This window comes from Patagioenas fasciata, unplaced genomic scaffold, assembly GCF_037038585.1.
Source record: "Patagioenas fasciata isolate bPatFas1 unplaced genomic scaffold, bPatFas1.hap1 Unplaced_17, whole genome shotgun sequence".
Lineage (NCBI taxonomy): Eukaryota > Metazoa > Chordata > Aves > Columbiformes > Columbidae > Patagioenas > Patagioenas fasciata.
The window spans coordinates 483,123-510,252 of NW_027288588.1; the positions used below are offsets into that span (position 1 = coordinate 483,123).

Below are 27,130 nucleotides of genomic sequence, written 5' to 3' on the forward strand. Positions count from 1 at the left end.
AGGGAATAAGACTGGAAGCTGGACTCAAAGACAGCCCTGAGGAGGTCACAACCCTGAGGAGGGCATCAGTGACAACTCTGCTCAATTTTCTGAAGCTGAAGTGGGAGAAGAGCTGCTCTCCTGCTGCACCAGCACTGGAGGCAGGGAAGCGGATACTGCAAAGCTGCCTGGTCCAGCTCTGATTTGACAATTTGCACCATCTGAGTAATTATCTCCGTCTTCTCCCCTCCAAGGAAAGAGGGAACATGCCTGTATCACTGAAGGAAGCCAGCAGCCTCCTGCTCAGCCTCCAGGAACTCTGCATCTGCTGTGCAATGGTGGAGGGGAGGAAAAACAGTTTCTCAGCAGGGTTCAGGCACAACCAACAGTACAAAAACATCCTGGGGCAACACTGGGGAAACTGCTGTAGCATTAAGGGAGCCTCCAAGAAAGCAATGCAGCAAGAGAACAGTCCTGCTTGGGGGAACACGGCAATATAGACAACCTTCTTCTGTGTAATGGAGGCTCTTCTTCAACGCTTTCCACACAGGAAAAATAGGATTTGGGATTTCATACCTTAGGAAGCTGTGCCCGTATATCTTCTGAGCCTATGAATATGCTCTCCAAGTGAGACCACGTACGCTGCACTTCGAACCAGAGAGAAATGACGGAATCTGTTGTGGACAGCTTCCTCTGCCATATGGACACTTCCTCCAAGAAGAAAGCGATACATTTGGATGTCATTAAATTCTGCAGCTGCACCTGGTTGTCTTCTAAAGTTTCTATGAGTTCCTCGTCTGACTTCAGCAACGGGATGTTCGTCCGGGGGTGAGGCTCATACTGAAACTCCATGGTGCTCCAAGTCATTTTTAGCTCCTTCAGGACTTTCTCCATACTCATTTCTCGTACCGCTTTGTCCACAATGCCACGAACCCCATCCTCAAAGTTATGGAGGTTGAGCTTCAGGAGGTCAGCCAGCGTGGTGTCCGAGTCCATCACAAACCTCACACCCGTCACCTGCATCAGCTGATTCCAGTGCCTTTCCCTAACGGCGGGATTTTGAAGTTCTGCCACAGCTTTCAGGGCCGTCAGCATGTTCTTCACCTTGCTGTCCAGCCCAGTGAAAGCATCCCACGCCCTCACCTCCTTATCCAAATTCCGAATCTCTCTTGCAAACTTTTTACACTCCAGATCCATGTTTTCCACGTTAATATCCGCCCATTTGGTGGTCTGCCAGTCATCAAGGCAAGTGCCCACAAGGGAGATCATATCCCAGAGCTCTTTGAGAAGACACAGCTCCTTTCGGCACTGCTTCAGTTGTTTATAGTCTGGCACTATGACTTCAAACAGACCAGCTGATTCATAAATCGAGGTCATGGCTGACTCCGTTTGTTTAATCTCAATGTGCTTTGTATCCAGCAGTTGATAAGGCTTTTTGGTGTCAAACCTAGAAAGAAATGTTTATTCTTCATAAGTGATATTGTAACAACTTCTAAAGAAAACATAAAACAAATGGTGCCTCTGAGACACAAAGCAGACATGATACATCTATAGTACCCATTGATGGTGCAGCCACATGGCACTGCTGACAACCCCTTTAAGCAATATTGTGCACTCAGCATCCAGATTGAATCTCTTGCTAACACCTTACAGTGTTTGCAGGGACAAAACACCCAGGGCATAACAGATACAACACCGTGAGCAGGTAGGAAATGTATGCAAGGGTTCAAGAACACATCCTCAGGACACTCCGAGATGATCCCATGAAGCTTTTCTTCCTCAGGGCTTCTCTGATGTTATAATTTCACTGTACCTGAATGGTGCTTCTTTCCGAAATCGCTCTCTGAATCTGTGTTGCTCAACATCAAACGCCGCACAGCTCTTGCGCACAACTGTCATTTCGTTCGCCTGCAGAGGAGCCACATGCTGCTTCACAGCTATCGCCAGCTTCTTTATATTGTTCCATTTTTCTGGCAGCTCCTGCAAGCAAAATTTAAATGACGGTAGGCAGTATTTGCTATTTGATATAAGATGTGACTGATCTGTTTATGGACAATCACAGAACAGGAAAAGCAACAGATTCCAAGGAAGTTTTGTTGTGATGCAAAAGCTAAACACAATTTGGGATAAAACTTATCAGTTATCCACAATTTTGAAGACGAATGAAGACTGAGACTTTAAAACTGACTGCTCTGATTGCAAAAACATGTTAAATAACTTCAGAAGAAGGGTCCCAGACCAGATCCTGGGCTCCCAGGATGGCTCAGTGGTTGAGAGAGCACAGTTCTCCTGACACCGAGCCCAGCAGGACCCAGAGCTGGCTGGAGGCAGGAGGGTGGGCTGAGGATGCAAGTTCATCAGATCGTCCGGCTTCCCAGAGCTAATTAAGAAACAGAGCCTGGGAAATTTCCAGCCAGCTCTTAGAGCAGAAGATATTATGCCAGAAGGACTTCTACAGAGCTTTCTGGGGCAAATCCCTCCAGCCTGACTGTATAATATTAGTACTAAATAAGACAGTTTCTTTCTCAGGACTGCATCCAAGCTGCTGGTGCACAGCACTGCTAACAATCCACCCTTTGCACCTGGGATTTTATTTAGAAAGAGATTTGATTTCTTCTCTTCTCACTAGACTTCTCGAGCCAAATCCTCACCCCAGACAGTGACACCAGCCAGGGCTCTGCTGTCCTCAAGTCCCACAGCTTTGCTCTCCCACTTCCCCAGGTACTGTGCCAGCCTACAGGAAAGACTTTGGGCTTCTTTTCATCCCAGTGCACATAGTTGAGAAGACTAATGGAGATGCACCAACACCATGCAAAGAAGCGAAATAACCTGGAGGCAGCAGAGGCGGCCAGAGCAGGGCCAGTCCCTCCTGAGGGGTCTCTTTCTGGCACTTCATGTTCCAGTCTCTGTAGAAATCACTATCCATGACCATAGCAGGGCACACATGGAGCTGCTTCCTTGTCCTTCTCATACAAACTATCAGCTCCAGCCCATCCATCTTCATGGCCATGGAGGGAGCGGTACCTGGAGGAACTTACTTTGGTTTTCCTACTGTGTACAGCAGTGAATGAATTATTCAACTATGTGTTGCTGTCACTTGCCAGAAAGAACGAAACTGTTTTGTTATCTCCTACATCTGAATGGCTGCCCTGCATACCTCATTTCTTCTGTCAGAGAAATAAATCAGTTGTTCAAATCTACACGCACAAACAGGCACCAAGCAAGCAGCTCTTGGGCAGAGGAATCAGCAGAGCTGGGTTCCCCATAGCACCATTTTTTATGCTGAACTGAAGCTGCTGTAGCAGCCAAAACATTCATTTAATGCAGCTCTTCTGTTTTTCAGGGTGTCTGTAGGAATCCAGTTATCTTTAGGACCCTTACCCGTGTCAGATTTGGTGATACAACCATCCGTGGATCACGGCTGCACCAGCAGAAAACTGGGGGATTGCTAAACCCCGCTCAGGTCCCATCCAAGCCTGCAGCAGAGGGAGGAACTTCTCCCCAAAAAGCTCTGCCTTAAACCTGGTGTCCTACACAGAGCCCTCTGCACACAACGCCCCGTGACTAAGGGGTATCCATCAGTACGCAGCCACACGCTCCTCCACCGTAACATGGTGACTGCTGCCAGTTCCCCAAGGCTGGCTGGGCATCCCACAGGCTTTTCCAACCTTCACCTCATGGTCCCCTGTCCAGAAATGAGAAGAATTCCCCAAAGAAAAATTGATTCATCAGGGCCAGATGTGGAAAGGTGCTGAAATACTTTCATAACGTGCTCCCAGTGATGTCCTTTGGGTCAAGCAGATTGGGTGTTATAGACCTAGTGGAGGACTGAAGTCCTATGAGAAGGCGACTCCTCTGCCAACATTATCCTTCCCATCTCCACAGTTGCCAAGAACTGGCTTATTTAAAAATAATTATAATTCAAACTAATTAACAGATGTATTTGAAAATGCATTAATTTTTTTCAAGAGTAATCGCTGAGAGTTGGAGCAGGCAATTCTATGTTTTTCATACATAGCAAAAGGCTTAATCTCTGCTTTAAAAGAAAAACCTCAATATAACTCCAAAATTTAGAGCTATTAAGGCACATCCCACAATAGTAAAATACTATCCACTGAGGCCCTCTAATGACAGGGAGTGGGGCTTTAAATATTCCTGCAATGCTCTTAAGCTCATGCTCTTTGACGCTGGCTACTTGGCAAACCGCCGTGTCCACCGCAGCTTTTCACCCACCTCCAGTTGCTTATAGACTTCCTCCGGCAGCTCTTGCTCATACGTCTTCAGCAGTTCGACGGTTTGCTTCAGGGGCTCGAACATGGCATCGGTGACACTGTGCCTTTCCTTAACGGCCAGGAGATGCCCCATGATCTCCACCAAACCATCATAATCGCCTTTTTCAACCTTTTTGCTCAAACCTTTGTCAGCAGTTTTTATGAACTCGTCCAGGTCAGACAAGCTGTAGAACACAAAACAGGAAAGCACCAAATGAGAGCAGTTCCTACCGGAATCATCCAGGCAGCTGGACTGGCACGGAGAGGGAAAGGCCTGGCTAACTCTGCCCATCACATGGCAACATGCTGAGGGCATCAGAACCACAGTTCATGCTCACAGGGATCCATAGATGTGGTACAGCTTCCTGTGAGGAACGGATAAATGGGTTGGGACTTCACAGGTTGGAGAAAAGGCATTTGAGGAGCACAAGTCTTACGAGGAGCAGCTGAGGGAGCTGGGGCTGTTCAGCCTGGAGAACAGGAGATGAGGGGAGACCTGATCTCTGCAACTGTCTGAAAGGAGGCTGGAGCATGGAGGGGGTTGGTCTCTTCTCTCAGGTAGCAAGTGATAAGATAAAATGGCCTCAAATTTCTCCAGGGGAGGTTCAGATTGGGTATTAGGAAAAAAATTATTCACAGAAATGGCTGTCGGGCCTTGGAACAGGCTGCCCTGGGCAGTGGTGGAGTCACCATCCCTGGAGGGGTTGGATAGACATATAGATGAGGTTCTCAGGGACATGGGGTAGCGCCAGAGTTAGGTTATGGTTGGACTCTGTGATCTTGATGGTCTCTTCCAACCAAACAGATTCTATGACTCTATCCTATGATTCTATAAGGGAGACCTGTGAGCTCGGGTCTGTGGTCTGAAGAGAGTGAATTTGAAAGGACAGTTTTCATGTCATCTCTTCCAATACAAGAATTCAACAAATGAACCTGGTAGGTTGTAAAGCTACAACAAACAGGGATTCTTCTTCGCACGCTGCCTTATTTCAGAGGGTAAGTCTCTGCTGCAGAAGGATGCAGATGTTAAAAATTCACAGCGGTTCAGAAAAGCAACCGAACATTTGTGGGAGAAAAAAAAATCCATCCAGGTCTTTAGATACAAAGGTACAACCCATGACTCTCAAAGTCCTCAGGTATGAATGGTTAGAGACAAGGAGACTATTTGGGGGAAGTTTCCCTACCTGCTTCTTGATCTCACCAGCTGCTGGACACTGTTAGCAGAGCTTGATGGGCTCCTGGATCTTTGGTCCTTTCCATTCTTCCCTTCTCAAAACGCTTACTTTTGAAGTGCCCGCTTAAATTCTGTGGATGCTGCTGGACCAAAACATAGCCCTAAACACTTCACCTATTAAAGACTAAACTGCTGAGTCAGGAGCTCTTAATAAGAACTCCTAAATGCCTGTTCTAACCTATGCAAAAACCTCTTTGCACAGGAATTATCGTGCTGAAAAGAACACAAGAGATCACAGCAGCCACCACACGCAGCAGCCTTCACTAGTACATATGTCTGTAAATATTTCTTCGTAAGCATCCAAGCCCTGTGGCATCCTTCAGCTGCTACTACTCAAATAAATCACCTAACACATCATCCTGCAGAGACCAGGCGGCTGAGCAGCTATTCAGAGCAGGGAACACATGTTCATTCAAAACTTACATCCAAAGCTCCTCCTTTTTGTAACCTTGAAACTGCCTCCCCATGACTGCTCATGCCAGGCAACCCAAATTACTTTTTTTACAAAGAGTGCACTCAAAAGAGCACTGCATTTAGAAACGGAGCAAGTATCTCATGGCATTAATGCAGCTTTACTGATGGCAAATTCAACAAAATAAGCATAGAGCCCTAGAAGAGATTAGATTAGTTGGACCAGGATGAACAGACAAACAGACATCCTGTCCAACACCACACAGTAGGTCGTAGGAGCATCAGCTCGCAGGATGTCGATGGTACCGAGTTCGTGGAACTGTTTGCACTTTACACACTCAGCTGGACCAGCTGCTCCCAGCAGAGACGAGGGGATGAAAGTTAGCAGAGATGCGATGGAGCTGGCAGGGGGTGTGTGCCCCCTCCTCTTGCTCCTGTATTAGCCTTTTGCTTATCAGTGTGAAATGATAAAGCCCAGCCAACACAAGAGAAACCCACTTTGGTTCTGGGAAGAAGAGGTAGAACGGTTCCTACCTGTGCATGACGTGGTCCATGAGATGCTGCTTGAACACCAAGCTCCACCGTACACCAAGCTCCACCGTTTAATCACATTCAGCAGAGACGCTTTGAAAGGCCGAGCATCAACTTTCATCCAACTCTGGAAAATGCTGATGGGCTCGATGCGATTCACCTCCTCATAGATCTTCTCGTAGGAGTCAATCTGCTCTCGGAACTGCTGCAGCGTGGGAGGTGACTCAGGGACCCCGTTCTCTGCATGGGCCTCGATTTCTGCCGCAGTGAGAATGTGCCCGTAGAGGAGGAACTGGCGGAAGAACTCCTTTCTGTCCTCCCCGTACAGGTAGGAGTAGTGGTCGAAGGCACTGCGGTAATCACAGCAGGCCGCCATCACGGCCTGCACACGCCCCATCAGCTCATGGCGCATGTCGGCCAGGTCAGCCATGTCCTCCATGTCAGCCTGGAGAGAAGAGGAGAGGAGCTCGCAGTGATGCGGGGGCAGCGTGGCACCTCCTCACTGCCACACAGCGTGAGGGAGCTCCACAGCCACGGACCCGGTAGTGGAGGAAGCCGCTGTGCTCAGCCAGCCTGGGCACCAGCGATGAGATCCGGTAGATGTCGTTGAGAAGACCTTCCACCACGTCGTAGAAGCCATCGTTTGTGCCAGGGTCCAAGGAGGGTTGAAATATCAAATCTGGGATCACCAAATCCAGCTGCACCTCAAACAGGGGAGGAAGCCCTGCCTTGGGATCTGGTAGGGAAGAACAGAGGTGCCAGGTTATTTTTGAAGGGGAGAAAAGTGATCTAGAGCCACCACTAACATCCCACCACAAGACACACACATGCCCCACAGGGACACCAGGCAGGTGGGACACCCACTCGCTGGGTCCAGTGACATTGTGTCTGCATACAACGCAGAGGGGAGGCTGCCAAACCAGCTGGTGTTCTGGTACCCACAGGAGATACTGGAGAACAGATGAGACACAAGTGATTTAAGGACCGGAAAAATGCTGTGGAGGGAAGCCTTAAAGAGACCAGGCTCTTCAGCTAATCAAAAGGGAGTCTGAGAGCTGAACAATTACAGCGCATAAGTACTTAAAGAGGAGAAAAACAACAGGAACCAAGAGGCTCTTTAATTTAGTGGAGAAAGGCATGAAAAAATAAAACACCAACTGGTTTCACAGATGTGAAATTATGTGCTTGTTTTTAACAAGATGGTGAGGAACTGGATGCAATTCTCCAGCTCAGTGTGCCTCCACATCCAGGAGGGAAGCGTTCTGAAGATGTGCTTTAGCTGGACACAGCTGCTCTCAGCAGAGTGACCCTCCGTGGCAGCCTTAGGCAGGAGCTCTGCTTTGGTGACCCCTCTCCTCACTCCTCAGTGATGGAGGTTTTTCTTTCATGTCTTTCATCCACAGAACCAACTCTTGAGACTCTCCACAAACGAAAGGTTGTGTCACCTTGATGCTTTGTGCATGGGAGGTCAGGAGATGGCTGATGCCCAAGAACAGACTTGGAATGATGCCTCAATTTTGTCTGTTCACAAATCCCAGCAAATGGTGCACAGTCATCTCTGTCCCTTCCCTTGAGCAAGGCTTTGCTCCAGTGACCAGGGGACAGAGTTACCCTCTGAGTCTGGAGGCTCCTCCAGCACTTGCTGTAGACAATGCAAGAGGCAGAGTAGAAAGACCACCACAAGTCAAAGCACAAAACAGAAACTTCCTTTTGGTGAGACTGAAGATGGTATCACGGCCAGAGCTGAGGAACCAGCAGTTACCTGTGTTTTCGAGGAGGTACTTGAGTGAGCACTCAATGGCAGTGAAGAATCCATCCAGAACTATCTCATCCACGTAATCCACATAGGCCTTCCGGATGTCAGATGCTGGGTCTGCAAGTAAGAGGCTCTGGTTTTCCTGGAAGAAAAAGACGACACTTTGAAATACAGCGGGGCTGAGTCTGTCCTACAAGAGCTGCCCACAGCTGAGGACTCATGGCAATGAGCACACAGGTACCAGCCCTGCGGGGGGAGAGAAACCAGACAGACGGATGTTGCTGCTGGTAGCATGGCCACAATTTTCTCCTTCTGTCAAGGGCTGCTTTGTCATCTGAAGCAACTCAAAATAATCACAAGGTAAAAATGGAGTGCGTGAGAGACTTAGCAGCCCTGCAACCTTCTCCTCCCTCTTCTCTGAGGCCAAAGGGCTCAAGGCTGCTTTGCAGACCTGGGCCAAAGGCTCATCCCAATGCATGAAGCCTCAGTCCTTGTGGCCTGTATAATGTTACCTTGGGTGGATGAGTCCTTCCAAGTGGACTGCTTACACCTCTGCCCTACAAATGGTCATCTCAAAACAAGAGAACTTTAAAATTCAGAAAAGGGTTTTGAAATAAACCAAGTGAAAATAGTTAAAGATTGGGATCAGAAGACAAAGGGTTGGCTTACAGCCTCCCTTCTCAGCTTATTGCGTTCCTTACCTCCAGGCAAGTTCACAGTCAGGAAATTCACGGTTTTCTAGGCCACAGAATGGCCCCATCCTTCTTGCGTCTCCTCTTCCACACCCACAAGACCAGCCTGGGTATCCATCCCCTGCACCTCCCAGGCTCTGCCGTGATCCTGTTCCGGCCTTGCTATGCCCTCTGAGGGCTCTTTCTCCTAAGCCTGCCAGGGGCTCTCAACACAGGCACGGGCTCAAAAAAAACGTAAGGTCCAGCTTGCAGTCTGCTGCCAGGGGTTCAAAGCTGGCTGTATTTCATCTCTGGGGACACAGGAGAGGGTGCCATTCCCAGTGGCATGGCAGCTTGGCACACATGAGATCATAGAATCATTCTGGTTGGAAGAGACCCTCAAGATCATCGAATCCAACCATAACCTAACTCCACCACTAACCCATGTCCCTAAGAACCCCATCTGTACATTTGTTAACACCTCCAGGGATGTGACTCCACCACTGCTCTGGGCAGCCTATTCCAAAGCTTCACAATCCTCTCTGTGAATTATTTTTTCCTAATATCCAATCTGAACTTTCCTTGGTGCAACTTGAGGCCACTTCCTCTCATCCTATCTCTTACTACTTGGGAGAAGAGACCAACCCCCTCCATGCTCCAACCTCCTTTCAGACAGTTGCAGAGAGCAAGAAGGTCTGGCCTCAGCCTCCTCAAGATAGAGTGGCATTGCCAACTGGGCTTGAGTCAACCCAGAGTTGCTGCTCCCCAACTTTACACATCAACGCTGAGTGATTAAACTGTTAACAGAGCAAGCCAGGGCTCTGGTGCCTTGCAGACTCACCTCCACATTTTGCTGACACAAGAGAAAGGGGAACTTCACAGGACTGAACACTATGGGAATGCCCATTTGAAAGCACCACCCCCTCTTCACCGTCCCATGCCCTTGTATTTGACAATGCCCCCTTGTCACTGGTGTTCTACTGAACCTTTACTCCAGAGGCCTCATCCTGGTGCAAAAGGGCAATGCAAGCCAGCATCTCACTGTCCTGCCTGTGCTTGTGGGTGCACGTACCCAAACTCTCTGTGCTCTTCTCTCAGCAGCCTGAAGACTCACCTGCTCAAAAGAAGACCTGAACACCCAAGGGAAACACAGCAGACCAGCTCTTGGCCCCTTTGCTGCTGTTCCTCCAGGTTTGACCAGCACAGCAGGACAGAGGCATGGGGACATCCTATTTTGGGCCACGGTGCCTTTCCCTCCCCAGGACCTTCATGCTGCTTTGCAGTTGGTCCTGCCCTGTGAGCCACCAGAGCAGCGGTGCCAGCCCTTCTGCCTTGGCCACAGCCCCATGTTCTCTCCGGTCAATTTAGGAAGTGTTCCCATCTTTTGGGTGTAGCTGGAGGTGGTTGAGCCTGTCACAGCTGTAGCAGCAGGACAACGTGGGCATAGTAAAATCCTCGCCGTGGGTTCAGAGGGTACAGAAGTGGGTCAGAAGCCCAAGGCTGAGTGCAGACAGTGAAGTAAGGTGAGCAACAAGGGCTCAGTGTCCCAGAGAGGGTCAGCCCAGTCTCTCCAGAGTCCAAGGCCAGATGGTGACCCTCAGGAGTGGGCTGGACCTAAAATCCATCTGCCTTCCAGCCAAGGTGCTGTCCCTGACACGCTAAAACCTCTGGGCAGGTGAGGCGCAGAGATTTGGGCTTTCTCCTGCTCTGCAAAGAGGACTCTCAGCTCTGGCAAAGCCACTGGAAAAAACCCAGGGTTCAGACAGCAGCTTTTTTCTTGTTACTCAGCTTCTCCCTGGACTGACAGCGTCACCTCCTGCTCCCACAGAGGAACAACAAGCCTAAAGCAGAAAGGTCAGCCACAGCCAGCTGCCTCTCCATTTTAAGGTGAATATTTCGGAGGAGTTTTTCCTCTGAGCAGGATCCCAAAGCCTGATGCACGACTCCCCTCTAGTGGCTTCACAAGAACCAGGACTGGGAGCCAGACTGGGCTGCATCGGCTCCCACTCCTGCTCCAAACTCGGTGCCTGGTCAGCAGCCCCGCACACTCAGCTGTACCAGCTCACCCATCAAAGTATTCCTTAATCAACAACGGGTAAGTTTTTCAAATGAGTTAAGGGAGTTAATTTTAAGGTGAAGCAGCTCTGGACATTTTCACCAGAGCGGAGAGACACCCAGAGCCTATGAAGAGTCAACAAACCCCTGGAGAAGGTCCCCCCTCACCTTCACCAGCAGATGAATCCTCTGCCCTGACTCTCGGACAAGGCTGTAACGCCGTTCCAGGCGGTCCTGACAGTCCTCCAGGCTCAGCAGCGATTCTCTTTTACAATCTCTTCTCACAAATATGGGCGACGCCCACGATCCCACGATGGTCTGGATCTCCTCAACATTGTTTTTGGCTTTCTGTATCCTCTGCTCGAGGTCATGGACATCATCCATCACCATGGAGATGTGATCCCAGACACCTGGTAAAAAATGAGATGATTGACTACTTTTTTTCAGAGCTGCATGGCCAAGCTCTTGTGCACTCTCCATAAGACTTTTCCCCCACGGTTTCATGTATTTCTCACCCATCATTAACACAAGAGACTTACCACCTCAACCAAAAGAGTCACTTCTAGCTCCCTCCTACCCCAACAATCCATGGTACAGCTGCAGCCTCTGTTTTCTGCCAGGAGCACCAGCACCGTGGGGACGTCTGACACTTCCCCCTTTCCCGTACCCAGATTTAATCTGCTACCAGAGAGAGAACAAGGACAACAGGCTGAGTGTTCCTGCCACTGTCACTAGAGCAGGGACCCACAGCCCCACAAACACAGGCTGTGACAGCCCAAGGTACCAGCGAGGGCTGCATTTAGATTCAGGGAACTTCATCTGCAGGAAAGTCCCTTCATCTTTGTTGTGCAATGGAGAAAGAGTTTTTCAGCATGAGGAATTCTGCTTTGCAAGTTCCCAAGGGAGGACACTTGTTCCTGTTCATACCACAAGCCTGATGACAGAAATATATATTCCAACAGCGAGCAGTTTGCTTTCACCAAGAGGAAACAAATTGTCTTCCTCCATTCTGCTTTGCAGTTAAAACTGATCAAGCAAGAACATTGGTTAAATCATCCCAAAGTCACGGTGCACAAACCTCACCACTAACCACAGTATTTCATCTGGCTGGAAAGGATAACGAGGTGGCCCTGGCCCCCACCGGGAGAAGTCTGTCCCAAGCCAGATGGCTGGGCCAAGGGGTCCCAGTCCCTGCACAACTCAGGGAGAAAGCAGTGCCTTGGGGACACAGGGACATGACCACACAGTGGGTCACTTGGGCTGGCACGGGCAGGGAGCAGACTCTTCAACCCCAGCCTTGCCAGCTCTCACAAACCCCAATCTTGCCGTTTCCTCAGCATCACAGGGCAGCCTCTCTTCCCCAAAAGCCCAGAGGGAAGCTGAAGGGATCAGGATCCTGTCCCCAGCCCAAGCAGATCAAGGTAAGATGGGAAGGAGCAGGCAGGCTGGGGGCTGCCCTTTGTCTCCCCAGTGCTGGCTCTGCTGGAGAGTCCCCTGCCCTGCTGTGAACTGTCACTGGGAACCAGGTGATGGAGGCTGGGGACATGGGAGGAATCTGATGAGACCCAAGTGAGCAGGTTAACCATGAGCAATGTGCCCTGTGGCCAAGAAGGTTGATGGTACCTGGGCTGCGTGAGTAGGAGTGTGGCCAGCAGGTCGAGGGAGGTGAATCCTCCCCCTCTGCTCTGCACTCGTGAGGCCCCATCTGAGTGGTGTGTCCAGTTCTGGGCACCCCAGTTTAAGAAGGACAAGGAATTACTGGGGAGAGCCCAGCGGTGGCTACCAAGATGCTGAGGGGTCTAGAGCATTTTTCTTCTGAGGAAAGGCTGAGAGAGCTGGGGCTGTTGAGCTGGAGAAGAGAAGCTGAGAGGGATCTGATCAATGGGATCAATATCTCAGGGTGGCTGTCAGAGGATGGACCAGACTCTGTTCAGTGGTGCCCAGCACCAGGGTGAGGGGCAACGGGCACAGACTGAAACACAGGAGGCTCCATGTGAACATGAGCAGAAACTTGTTTGCTGGGAGGTGCCAGAGCCTGGCCCAGGCTGCCCAGAGCGGGTGTGGAGTCTCCTTCTCTGAGACATTGAAACCCGCCTGGACCCACCTGTGTGATCTGCTCTGTGACCCTGCGTGAGCAGGGGGGTTGGACTGGGAGATCTCCAGAGGTCTCTTCAGCCCTCACCAGTCTGGGATTCTGTGAAATCCTGTACGGCCTCTTTTGCCCTAACACAGAGCTAGCTCACCCTCCATCTTCCAGTTGAGTGTTTCTTCTGCCTTCTTCAGCTTCAAGTTAATATCCCACAGCTGCTCCTGTATGAGAGGGTATTCGACCTCCAGGACTGTCTTCAGGACCTTGTTGTATCTGTTCACCATCAGCTCCAAGTTGGCCGCCAGCTGCCGGTATGACTCCTTGGAGGAATAGATTTCTGCTGCCGTGGGTGGGATGGCTCCCAGCCGGCTGCCAGACAGGTAGCTCACCTCCCTCAGCACCGACACCAGCTGCAGAAACAAGGCAGAGAGCTGAATGTGAGACAATCCTCCCCATTCACCTGGTAGACACCCTCCCGTCAATTCTGGGGATCTTAGGGGGTTCCTGCTGTTTTATTCACAAAGCAGTACGCTCTGAGAAGGGCCTGGACGCCTCCTAGTCCAGACCATCTCCCTCCCATTGATCTTTGCCTCTGATTTGCTTCCCAATCAAAGACATCTAGCTCTGTTAACTACCCAGCCAGCAAACCCTGTGCAGCCTCTAAAAGCCATGATGATCTCTGGTCTTCTCAGCTCTCCTCATCAATACAGTCTTTCAGCAATACTGTGCCTGCAGGAGGAGGCACAACCAAAAGCATCTTTGAGTTGTGATGGAACGGGATTGAGTGGGTTATTAAACTATAAACCCAAGTAGAAGTGAGTCCCTGCAACAAACGGAGCAGCAAGGTCTTCCAACGCAATATATCACTTCTAAGACAAAAAAAAAAAATCTTTGCTCAGTTTAGTGGCTTGTGAGAGGGAAAATGCTCCTGAAACGGCACATTTTGGCTGGGTGACAGAAATTCAGTATATTGTATGGGCAATGGCAGGGGTGAGGAGTATCTACAATACTAAAGTGACTATGTCCACAATGACAAGAAGAGGAAAGAAAGACGGAGCGCAGAAGGGTGAAGGGAGCAGTTTGAGGAGGTGGATGGAAGAGGATGGGATGGGAGGAAGGGAAAAGCAGGGGATTGAGGGAGCAGGAGGCCAAGTGAGATAGAACCAAACTCCCCTCCCTTTTATGCACTGGAATGTCTGAGACATCCCCACCATGGTGTCAAGGATGTCTTACCCTCTTTCCCTCTCCTCCATGGAAGGTGAGCTCTGGAAGATTCTTTAATGTTGAAGGGTTGCAAATACATCCTCCCTTTAGGCAAAATGAGGTGCTCCTATCTGCTCTGAAGGGCATGAAGGGGCTGCTAAGCAGGCACCTGAGGACATGAGGCAGTCCTCAGTACGGAAAGCTGAGAGCAGCGCAGAAGCACTCAGAGACTGGAGCTGAGAACATGCTCAGCACGTCACAGGCTCCAAACCCTGGCACCAGGGTGAAGGGTGGAAAACATCCCCTGGGGCCATTTGCTTCCCACCTTAGCAAGGAGATTCCAAGGAGCTGGACAAATCCTTTGTCTGAGAGCCAAGCTGGAATGAGCTCTGGAACCTCAACACTTTTCTCTAACAGCAGCAAGTCCCAGGGAAAGGGGGAAGTGTTTGATGTTTTCCCAGGCCCCTGAGATTCAGCACCTCCGCAGCAAATGGCATTTCACATTTGAGAGGCCCCAGCTCTCATCAGGCCCCAGAACCTTTGAATCCACCTCTGCACTCTGCTGGCTTGGACCCTGCCTCTGCTTTGGGCAGGGGGATGGTCAGGCCTCCCTGTGCTGGAGAGGGCAGCCCTAGGGAACAGAGACCTACTGGAAGCCTCCTGCACCACAATTAAGGAAATCCAACAGCCACAACACTGAAGTAACGAAACAAACCTTTCCTGGGATTTTTATACCCTTTCAGGAAGCTCAGATTTCAGGTAAACATAACACGAACCCACGTCTGTAGGATGATGCTCCTACGCTCCCCACACCAGCGTCAAACCAACCTGCTCTGGAGATGTTGACACCAGTTAACATCTGGCTACTCACAGACTTTCTGGCTTTAATTACAATCTGCGCTGCTTAAACTGTAATCCTGATATTTTACCAGGAGACAGAGCCCACAAAGGGGATGGTTAATTCATGTCACCCATAACAGATGCTCCAGGGACCTCAGCAGAACAGATCTAGTAGCGATCCCACCAGACTTGCCATGCACGGTGGGGCACAGCTTGGAGACGTGCCCTCCAGCAGACAGGAAAGCTAGTTCTTACCTGGGGATCAAAAGTAACTGTGATCAGTTTGGTTTCTGGATCTCGCCGGATAAGCGGTTGAGTAAGGTTGTACTGTGATTTTTCAGAGACTGTCTGGGACCAGTCTGCATAGAGCTTCTCCTGATACCTGCCGAAAAACAAACAAACAAATTAAAACATCCACCACGTAGCTGCCAAGCCCGCACACCAAGACATAGAACCAAATAAAAGCCAAGTCCACTTCTGAGGGCTGAAGAACATCAAGGAATATTTAAAACCCACCCACACCACCTCCATAAAGATCTTGGCTTCAAAGACAAACACCTGAAAACCAGTGACAGCATCAAGTCAGGAAAACAAAGATCCCCCAAGTACCATTCTTAGCAGAGGATTCAAATTTGGGGACAAACATTCAAAAGCTCAGAGCAATCAGTTCAGTTTTAGCATCAAACATTAAGATATTAAGTGAGGTGCAACGAATCCCACTCCCACTTGTGGAACACACACATTACAGCCACGGTAAGTACACTGTGAATGGGCACAAGTGGATTGAGACTTCTGGTCAGCTCAGGTTTTCTACCACAGCATCTCCTACATCCAAAAGAATCTCGTTCCAACATTTCTGCTGGGCTGCACAGCCCCTGTCCCTCCCATGCAAACTTCTCATTTCAAGATATCACAGAAAGACTGTGGTGTGTAGCAAAGGATTCCTCCTCCTCTCTCATCACAAAATTCCTTCTGGCTTAGAAAGAGACATTCTCAGGCCCTGGGCTTGCAAATGTGCTGAAAGGTGGTTTAGAGAAGGAGAAGGAAATGGCCTCAAGTTGCACCAGGGGAGGTTCAGACTGGATATTAGGAAACATTTCTTCCCCAAAGGGCTGTCGGGCATTGGAACAGGCTGCGAGGGCAGTGGTGGAGTCATCATCCCTGGAGGGGTGGACAGACGTGGAGACGAGGTTCTCAGGGACACGGGGCAGTGCCAGGGTTGTGTTAATGGATGGACATGAGGGTCTCTTCCAACCAAAACAATTCTATGATTCTATAAGGTTTGGCTTTTTTTCATATAGTTACAGTCATGCCTGAGCCACCACTTACCTGTCGAGCAGCTGGATCATTTCTTCATACTTCTCTACCACCCTTCTTCCTTCAGCAGAGTCCAAGCAGCTGGTGGCACAACAGACAAGCTCAGCGTTACATTTAGCCCTGTGAGGCTGCAGTCTCTATTTACCCCTTCCCAAAACCACGCACCACCTTGCAGGCAGAGCCTGGCTGGGGATCTTACATTCCAACCCCACCATATCGCCCAAAACCATTTCACTGCACAAAAGCTCTCCAAGCCCCAGTGCGCCCTTTTGCGGGTGTTTGCATGGCAACTGGCAAATGAGAACCACGTCCTGGGGGAAGAACAAGGGCCCAGAGCTGCTGGAGGAACACTGGTCTCCGTAACATACTCAATGCTCCGGTGTTTGCACAGAGCAGGGCAACCTCTGCTCACCAGCCACCACTTTCTGAGGTCAAAGAGGCACAGAAAGAAGCAGAGTGTGGCTCCCGGCAGATGAAGCTCTTGGCGGTGCCCAATTCATGCCCCTCAAACCGAAGAGCAAAGGTGTCCCAGAGTGCGGGAGGCAGAGCCCTGGCCACGCTGCCAGGGCTGTACAGCCCAGGGAACAGCAGGCCAGAGGAATTCTTATCATGCTGTCTTTTCCCCACTGTTTCATCTACAGTATCCAAGTTTTCCTCAAGATGGTTGTTGATTTTGGAGGACATATTGACAAAACTTGAATTAACTTAACCAAAAGCTGGAAAAAAGGAGCGCCTGAGCAGTCACCGCTGGGCAAGTGCTGAGAAACCTGCTGGAAGTAAACAAGTCCTCTGAGCAAATCCAAGTAAATCCCAGCAAAACCACTTTTGTTTCTCCTTTTTAATCCTTTTTCCCTTTCAACAGCATCATGTCACCACCGTTGCAGAGCATGTTATTAACTACTCTAAACAGAGGACAGAAAATCAGTGTGAAATGCAGATCTGGGTCCTTCATGGTGGACAAAAATTTGCCATTTAGGTTCAAATCAGACATGATAACTTGGGCTCTGTGCTGGGAACAGCCCAAGAGTTTGTTTCATTGCACCAATGTCTTTGCTGCTGCAGAATAACTGTGCACTTAAAGACACTTAATGGCAAGATACAGTGAGAGAAGGTTACAAACATGGTACAGTGACGGTCAAGTTATTTTGGTCAAGTACATTAAAAAAGTGGATCCATTTACACAGAATCCTGACCAGCACACGTGAAGCCATTCCTGTGAGCTACCAGGTGCAGTCCCTAGAACATCCTCAGTTGTCATAAGTCCAACACTGCCTTGCTTACAGAGCTCTTAAATGTTGTCTCATGTGGTGCCAGCTGTGAGTATGAGGCCATACTTCCCTGACACCATCCGTTATAACAAGCATTTGGGTGATAAATATACCAGCATTGGTTTCTTTCCTTGATCTTGGGAGATGGCTCCTTTGTTTAACGCTGAGAAAGTTTTCTTCTGCCCAACAAAATGCTCGTCTGCTCCCCAACATGCAAACCCAGCTCCATCGACCCATCTCAGCTGAGTCCAGCCCAGCACTTCTCTGCTATTCACAGTTTGGATGATGCCAGAACCAGGACTTGCAGCTGAGGAGGTCCTGGAGAACATGCTGAGTGGGATTGCAGCAGGAAAGGTTCTGATACCTCTTTCAATTGCAACCCGGGAACTATGTCTGAAAGCTGAATAGCCCACTGTGCCTCTTAATCGCTTCAAAACAAATCCAGTTAATGAGTTTCTTAAAAAAAATAATGATCACAAGGAAGCTGAAAAGCACCAGTGCAACCACTTCACACCTCTTTGACTAAGAATTATTTCAGCTATAACCATGGGATAATGTTCACCACAGAAAGAAAATCAGATTGATTACAGAGAAGATAGCAAGGTGGTCATAAAGCAACTTAGCTGGAACAGACACGCACAGATGTGGGATGTGCCTGAAGTGATCAAACGGCACCTGGATTCGCGCTCGCAGCTCCTGCGCCCAGCGCAGCGCTCCAGCCACCGGCGGCATGTTCTTGTGCACAGGGGGGATCCTGGGGAGGGCACATTGGAACAGCATTTGACTGAACACTGCACTTGTAACCCCAAAGATGCAACAACAGAACCTCATTTGCAGAAAACTGCTCTGATTTCCCAGCTTCCTTCCTTAAATCCAACATCTGCCACACTGATGTAGGTCTGTGACCAAGGCAAGTGCCTCTGGATCTTGAATAAGGAGCTGAGATCGAACGAGAAGCCCAGACTATGTCCAAACCTGAGCTGATGTGAGGTGTCCCTTGCCTGGGACACATTCCCCGCCCCTCACAAACACTGACATAGGGATTTCTGACCAGGAGTTACTTCTGTCCGTCTTATCTAACAGCCACAGAACAATAACCACAAATTCACAGCAAATGATTCTCTCCATGATTCTCTCCAGTCCAGGACTTGTCTCGTTCCAGTATGATCTTTCTGAGGCAAGTAAATAGGTTATTGTTCAAAATGACACACTTGAATCCTCATAATCTGATAGAAATCCACCCATTCCCCCCTGTGCCAACAGTCACGGGGAATAATAAACTTGGAAAAGGCTGATTAAACCCTTGGTTACAAAGTCCCACTCGCATACTTTGCATTTTAAGCATTGTAAGGGAAACAAAATAAATTCATTCTGAGGAGCACATGAGTGGGTTTGCAGGTCCCATGGGGTGTTGGAGGCAGCACACAAATGTGGAGAGAAACCTCCTGTCACAGCCTCGCTGGGAGAAAAGCTCGGCATGTGTCTCCATTCCCAGTCACATATCATGCATACACATTTGAAAAAGGGTATTTTTACTCCTAACCAATTATTTGCTTTAATACTAAGAACACAGCTTTCCCAGGCATTTCCATTGCCACTAGGAGCTACAGAGGCTGAAAACATCTGCAATTTGTAAAGTTTTGGGTTCCTTAGAAAAATAAATCATTTCCCCCCCAAATTAATCTCAATCAAACTCCCTGTAAAACCCATTTTACTCAGCACGTTCTACCTACCGAGCTTCAGCTCTGCCTGGATGTGCCGGGAGTAGATCAGCCTGGCGTGGTCCAGGGCCCTGCTGAACATGCTGATGAGGACGGAGTATTTGCCAGCAGCATCTGCAGCGACTACCGGTCGCTCCAAAAGGCTCCCGAACATGTCCAGCAGCTGTTGGGGTGAACACGCAGGAAAAGAAGAGGGGAAAAATTTACAACCCCGACTCCTGCAGAGAGATCAGCTGGGACCTTCCTCCCCAGCCCAGAGGCTTCAATACTGTCCGCACCGATGGGCACTTTGGAAAAAGGAAATTTGCTCCCTTTGTTACGGGGCCTCTCAGACTTTCTCTGGGGTTGGACCACATTCCAACTGTTGTTCTTCAAATGCTTCAAGATTTTCTATTTTTTTCAAAAAACTCACAAAGATAAACACTGTCACTTGCTAAAGTCTTTTCTACAAATGCTTATATTGATTTTTTTAAAAAAATACCATTTATTATTTCTGCAAGATAGATTAATTGATAAATAAACCAGCTTTGTTTCTAGAAAACCTGTTTCCAAAACTGAAACAGATCCATGTATTAATAATATTAACAAATTGATACTAACAATATCAATTCTCACCAGGAAATCCTAGAAAAAGCATGATTTCCCCCGACTTGCAGAGAGAGACACAAATATATCTCCTGGCATCCAAAAGCTTTGTGAGGGACCCACCAGCCTGAGCATCCCAAACCAAGAGCAGCCCAAAAGCTCCAAGTCCCACTGTCCCACCAGCAAACACCAGCCCCATGTGCCTGTGGCTCCAGCACTGCCTGGTCTCCTCAGCGTGATTCTCACCGAGCCGGGTGCCCTGATTTCCCTTTTAGGGAAGAGCAAGGGAGCGATAAACAAACCTTGAAGGCGTGGTCCAAGTTGGAGGCGTCATCAAAAGCCTGGATGAAAATGGTGCCCAGCCGACGGTCCATGTCTTCTACTTTCTGCTGGAAACCAAAGGCATCCTGCTCAAAGTCCTGCACAAAGGCAAAACACAAGCTGTGAGGCTGCAAGATGGCACTAGGAAGGTACCTGTAACTCCTCGATCCAGAGATGCCCTCTCTTATTCACCGTGAACTAAGCCACTCCTCTGGCCAATCTTCAGCCATCGCAACGTGGCAAAGTCCTCACGAAGCTTGAGAACATTTCTGTGCTGTCCCATGGCTGAGATGTTGGCCCTTTCTCTGGGAGGGACCCTTTGGTCCTGAGGGCTTTCCACAGCCCACATGGCACTATCTTCAGCCTACAGGCAAGATGGACTATTTCCACACCCTCTCCCCCACCACTTGGCCTGAAGACCACACCATCATCCAGAAAACCCACGGATGCACCTGCTGAGTCCCAAATCCAACCTACTTTCAAGTCAAAACAAGCCTGTGGTTCCATGGTGAGCTGGTTGTGAGTGAGGCAGTTTCAAAACACTCGCACAGGTTGCCCAGAGAGGCTGTGGAGTCTCCACACTTGGACATAGGTAATCTTGGAGATATTTCACCTGACCAGTCACAGTCCTGCTCTAGCTGAGCCTGCTTTGAGCAGGGAAGGTGGACTGGGTGATCTCCAGAGGTCCTTTTCAAACTCAACAGTACTGGGTTTCTGTAATTTCCATCATCTCCTTGCACTGCTTTTCTTGCTTCAATTGTAATAAATCCTTTGAACTTCAAGAGTAACATCTATATTTGTTTTCCTACACGTAAAAGAGTCCAAATCAAAGACTGAACTTGACAGTCCGTGACAGTCCTTCTGTTCTAGCTTGGACAAAACCACTAAAAATGAGGTCATGTGTCTCTTTTCCAAAGGACAAAGTGCAAGGAAATAGCTTTTACTATTGCTACTGCTGAGCTCCAGCAGATCCAGATGCCATGTTTTAGCTAAAAAAAACGGCTCCAGCAGTGGCAGAGGGTGCAAAACTAGAGCACTGAAAGAACAAACATGACTCAGAGTCACACAAATGGCCATGGGGTCACCAAACCCAAGCCACCTCCTGCAGAGCCACTGTCACCTCTCCTCTGTGCCTGCCCTGCTGAAGGAGGGGTGCTATGGAGCAAGCAGCTTTCCAGCAAGAAACACTGGGGACGTGCCACCCCCTGCAGAGATGTACTGGGAGCTGCAGGAAGCAAAGCACGAGCCACCCATCCCCACACCAGGCAGGTCCCAGAGGGCTGGGAATATTCCTTTAATTAAAGCACTACTGATAATAAAATAGAGCATCCTTGAATTCTGAGAGCCCCAGATGCCATGTGTTCATCTAGGCAGGAGCGAACACATCCCAGAGATGATCTGAGTTGGCCCTCATCAGGCAAACTACCTTGTTTTTCCAAAACTAAGACAGAGTCTTATATTAATTTTTGCTGCAAAAGATGCTTACTTTTTTACATGTATAGCTGCCTGGACCCTATTTAAATTGACTTTTTTATGAACTGTAACTAGGGCTAATTTTTTGAATAGGGTTCATATTTCAAGCATCCTGAAAAATCATGCTATAGCTTGTTTTTGGGGTAGGTCTTTTTTTTGGGGAAACATGGTAAATACCAAGAGCAGGAAAGCAAAGAGATGTGGGTGTTGGTATAGCTCTTATACCTCAGCAAGCACCATGTACAGCAAAAGCTTGTGCATAACTCATGGAAATCCCAGTTTCCCAGCTGCACTGATCTAAGGTGCTGATCTAGCAAGATATGTTAGATATAGACGTGCAAGAAGTCCCAAATCTCTGCAGGAAAGGCCAGCGGCTCCCTGTTCCCTCCAGTACCAGATCAGATCATAATGAAAGGAGGAAAGAGCTGGGAAGAAGATAGCAGGAAACTGCTGCTTTGGAAACATGCACATGTTCCTGATGTTCCCGCAAACTGGTCCCACCTACCGTGTTGGTCAGGTCAAGACAGTCATAGGTTCGCTCTGAAAACACCTTGTATGCCTCCTGGAATTCCTCATACATGTCCAGGACCTGCTGGCCCAGGGTCTTCCCTTTAATCCCACTGAATTCAATTTTCTCCAGCTTCATCAAGTCCAAGGAAGTTGCCAGGAGATCCTTCAAAGTCAACGGAGGGAGACACAGGTCATGATGTTGACAAAAGAAGATGACAACAGTTGTCACGACAGAGTTGCACTTGCTGAGGGACCTTCCCAAGCACAGCGCTGGTGCTCAGGCTGGGTGGCAGGGATGGGAAGGGGGGAGCCTGATCTGCCTGTCCTGAGCATCAGTGGCTGCTCATAACACGTCCCTGCCCAGTGAGACCTGCTGCAGCCACTAGAAATACCATGACAACTGTAAAATCGCTTTTAAGTGTATTTAAAGGACAGATCCAAAGCAGGATATGAGACTCTTATATGTCATCCAGCATAGCTAAGAATCCCAATTTTATAGGTATCAACCAAGGACAGATTTCTAATATTTACAGGTACCCAAACTGTCCAAAGCTCCTGCGCAGTCAAACCTCCACGTGTCCAAGTGGGTGTTGCAGCACCTGCCCCGCTGGCCCTCTCTGCTGAGGTGGCACACGGGTCCTTCCCTTCCCTTCCCATCCTCTGCAGCCTGGCAGTGTCACCTCTTGGGAAAATGTCCCGCTCCCCCAGTGGTGGTGGCAGCACTGGGCAGCTCTGCTGCCATCCCACCTCATCTGTCTCCCTAGGTAGGGCCAAGTAAGGGCTGGTTGAACATCCATTGTCTCAGAGGACCAGGAGAAATGTGCACAGGAATGTACTGGTGGCCACTCTCTGCTTGCACTTGTCCTGGGGCCACCCGAGCAGGGCAGCAGGTTTTACCACAGACACGTAATATGAAACAGTGCAACGAACCAAAGGGAAGGGATCCTTCCCTCTTCACGTGCTCATGGGCTACCCATGCACCAGTGTAACTGCAGCTTTTATGAAAATTCGAAAACAAATGCACATATGCATTCATATTCACTTCGACACACCAGCACATCCGCTTGAACAAATACCTAGTAAGGCAAAAAAATAATGTGGAAATACCAGTTGTCCCTTGCTTTGTCTTGCAAGGTTGCTTGAAATGAAGTGATGAGGGGAAATTGAGACGGAGAGAGATGCAGCAGTTTTCCTCATTAACAGGCTGGTGTGCACTATGCTTTTAATTATTGTTTTACAGCTCACTCCGCAGGCTCTCCCTCTGACTCCAGATACTGCAGCTTCTACTGTCCCTGGAGTGTGGGACAGCCACGGAAGGAGGAAACAGACACTGGTCAAAACGCACAGTGCCCCAGCTCAAAACCTCCCCACTGGCTTTTGTCTGCAGCCCATATCCACAGTGTGCCCATGGCATCCATGGAATCCCAGCAGTCAGTGCCCCAGAGCCTTTACAGGGTCCCAGTAAACCTGTCACCAACACTGTCCTCATGATAACCTGCAGTTATTCCTGTGTCTATTTATATTCCTCTCTACACCGACCAGCATAATTTGGTTTATTTCACATCAAACCCTACTGGAAACCATCATTATGAATACTTTTAAAATAGGCACCAGCCATGACAGTTTTCAACATAGTTAATTAAGGAACACATAAAAGTATATGGCACATTTAAAGCAGTAAAACTGCAAACACCAGCAACCTGTACACTGGCCATCCAACCCTACACACTGAGAACGCAGCAACAATCAACAAAGAAATTCATTTGGGATGTGTGTGGAGAGCAGATGAATGTGTGTGGTTAGCCACGTGAGAGATAACAGGTACATGCAAGGTCTGTACAAGAGGTACATACAGTATCTGTATAAGAGGTATATACAGTGTCTGTATAACAGGTACATATGGTGTCCGTATGTCTGTGGTCTCCAGACACAGCCATGTGGTAAGGAGAGCATAGGGAGCTCCCACATTCACACTCAGACCTGCTCTCTGCAGAACATCTCCTGTGGCTCAAGGAGCCCTTGGCCACACTGGGAGCTCAGGGATGACACCCCAATGTCCCTGCCTCAGGTGACAGATCTGGCAAACAGGGACACCCCTGAGCCACAGCACCCCAGTTTGATGGACTATGAGGATGCGAAGGGACAACCTGGTGAGGAACGTGTCCCTGCTCCTCCCCAGGCCCACGTGGCACAGCCAAGGGGATCCTGCCATCTGGCCTCTCCAAGACAGGCAGGACCCAGCTCTAGGGTGTCATAGAATCATAGAACCATTTCAGTTGCAAGAGACCCTTAAGATCATTGAGTCCAACCATAACCTAAATCTGTCTCTGATGGCACCAGGAGACCTGGGAGATTACATTGCTTTATTTACAGCTGTGCAAACCACACCTCCAGTAATCCTCCTTTTCTTGCCCCAACAGGAGCAAGGAGTCCAACGGGACTCCTGAGAGCAAAAAACACACCTATCAACCTGACCAGCTTACATATGCACTGAGCAGGACATAGTAAAACACAGTCTTAGACTCGCTGTAACAGGAGACCTAACAGCAAAAGAGTGGCCCCATTCCCTGGTATCAGGTGAAGCTATAGAAAGGAAAGATGCCAGCAAGTGATCTCCTGGCTACAGAGTTCTCCTGACGGTTTGCAATGTTTTTCAAGACCAGAGTCTCACCTCCACCATCTCCAGTCTCTTCAGGAAGGTGTCCAGCCTCGCAAACACCATCGTGGAGCTGACGTCCCACTCCCTCACTTCTTGGCCTGGTTCATAATACATGTGCAGTTTTTCCCTTCTCTCCTCAAATGCCTCTTTGAACATGTTCAGGATACCGAGCACCATTCGCACCTTGCCCAGGCTCTCCTCCATGTCCCCTTTCAGAAGGTCTTCTGGAGACAGGTACACCAGGGCCTGGAAGAGCAAAATCACACCTGAGAGGTCACTTCTGCCATCATGGAAAACAAGGACTTCTTGTGTTGAACACATTTGAACCTGTTTATTAAGTTAAATGTTGCCTAAAGAATCACTTTTCCAGGGAAGGACAATAGGAAGAAGGGGAGAGGGGACACAGGGGACTGCAAACACAGGCATCACAGCCACAGACCTGCTCAATGAGAAGGTTGCAGATCTCCTGGAGCAGCACCACTATCCGCACGGGCATGTTGTAGTGCTTGGAGGTGACCCAGATCAAACACACCACGTGGAGCAGGGGGAGCAGGAAAGGCTTCACCTCGCTGAACTCAACCCTCTCTACGTCTTCCAAGCGGCGCTTGAGGGGTGTCAGGTGCAGGTGAACGTCCTGAGCTTCAGTCAAAGCTGTGTTGAGAGACGTGAGAAGCGGTAAGAACCACCCAGCTGCGGTGTGCTGGGTTCCCAGCTAGGTGCTGGCCTCACCACATGGAAAAGTGCCTGGGAAAAGAAACTGTCCTGACAAGCACTGAGCACCCTCAGCCACCTGTGTGCTGCAGGTCACTCACTCGTGAACATCACTCACCTGCGGCAGTAACCAGAACAGAAATAAGCTGATGTGATGGCAGGGGACAGGGAGCTGGGACAGGGCTTCGTGGAGAGCCTGAGTCCACAACTGCTAAAAAGTCACACGGAATTTGCCCAACAGCACCAAAAATACAGTGCTGCCATGGCTGTGAGCCATGGCCTTGCTGTACAGCACGACAGGCTGTACAGCCTTGGCCTGAGCCCTTTTTAGCTCAGTTTTGGCTCAAGCAACTCCTTGTCCAGTGGGCAGATGACGACGGCCCCACCAGTCCTGACTGTAATAGAAAACCTGTCAACAGTAAAGCAACTGATGTCTGACTCGTCGAAAGCTTTAGCTTAGCTCTGTACAGCTGTGTGGTTTTACCCTGAAGAATTACCCCAGAGCGCAAGCATTAATAAAACCAGATCGTTGTGCAATTAAACCTGTGGACCAACAAGAAGTGACAGAAGTGCTTGAATGCATGCAAAAATAACCCCTAAGGCCCAAGACCAAGGAAGAAGAGACTCCCACTATCAGCATCACCCTCCCAGCAAATCCACCAACAGCAGCCACACCAGTACAATGCCAGGGAAAGGGGCAGAGACTTAAAAGCAGGTGCACACAAATCTGAACTGCGCTGTAATGGAAATTAACAATTATAGTCCAAATTATCCAATTAGGGTTAGTATCGCTGTAGCCGGATTAAAACCAAATATTTGTTGTATTTTGATTAAACCCTTAAAGTATTAATTAGTTTAACAATGAACCCTTGGCTCCTTATATAAGGGGTGTTTCTCCAGCCCATTTAAACGGCACAATGCAGAGTGTGACACAGATCCTTAAGAGATTCAATGTTTGCACGTGAAGTGGTGAAGAACAGTGTTTTCTGCCAGCACGTGCACAGCTAACACAGTCTAGATGGTTTCATTGTGCCAGAGAGCAGCTGGGTTGGACATGGATGTCCAGCTGTGTTGGTCTGCAGGGACAGACCAGCAGGACTACACTGTTTTTCACTACAGACAGGGATTTGCAATATTTCCTTGGGCTGCGCTCAACTCCCCTAAGCAAAGCAAAGCAAGGAAATTCGGGCTGCAGTGGCCAAAGCCTGAGAAGCAGCGCTCTAACAAAGCAGTCTTAGGTACAAGATCTGTCCTCTTAGTCTGAACTCCCGTTCCTGCATAATAACACCAGAGGAGCTGGTGGAAGTTGAGGTGAGTCCTGTTAGAGTAATGCAAACACTTTATTACAGCAGAATAAACTCCCAAACCCATTCACCCTGAACTTTGGCAAGAGTCTGGCTCAACAGACCAGCGATGGAGCTTGTCCCAGCCTGGAAACAAAAGCCTAGACTCAAGCACAAGCAGCCCAGTCTCAATTCACAAACTAGAAAGATTTGGCTTGAAATCAGTCACACCAGGCCATGAA

General features: G+C 49.0%; 1 pseudogene; it reads right to left on the reverse strand.

Annotated features, from left to right (window-relative positions):
• The window catches only part of LOC136113000 (dynein axonemal heavy chain 9-like), a 76,176-nt pseudogene that overhangs the window by 40,129 nt on the left and 8,917 nt on the right, over positions 1-27,130 (reverse strand).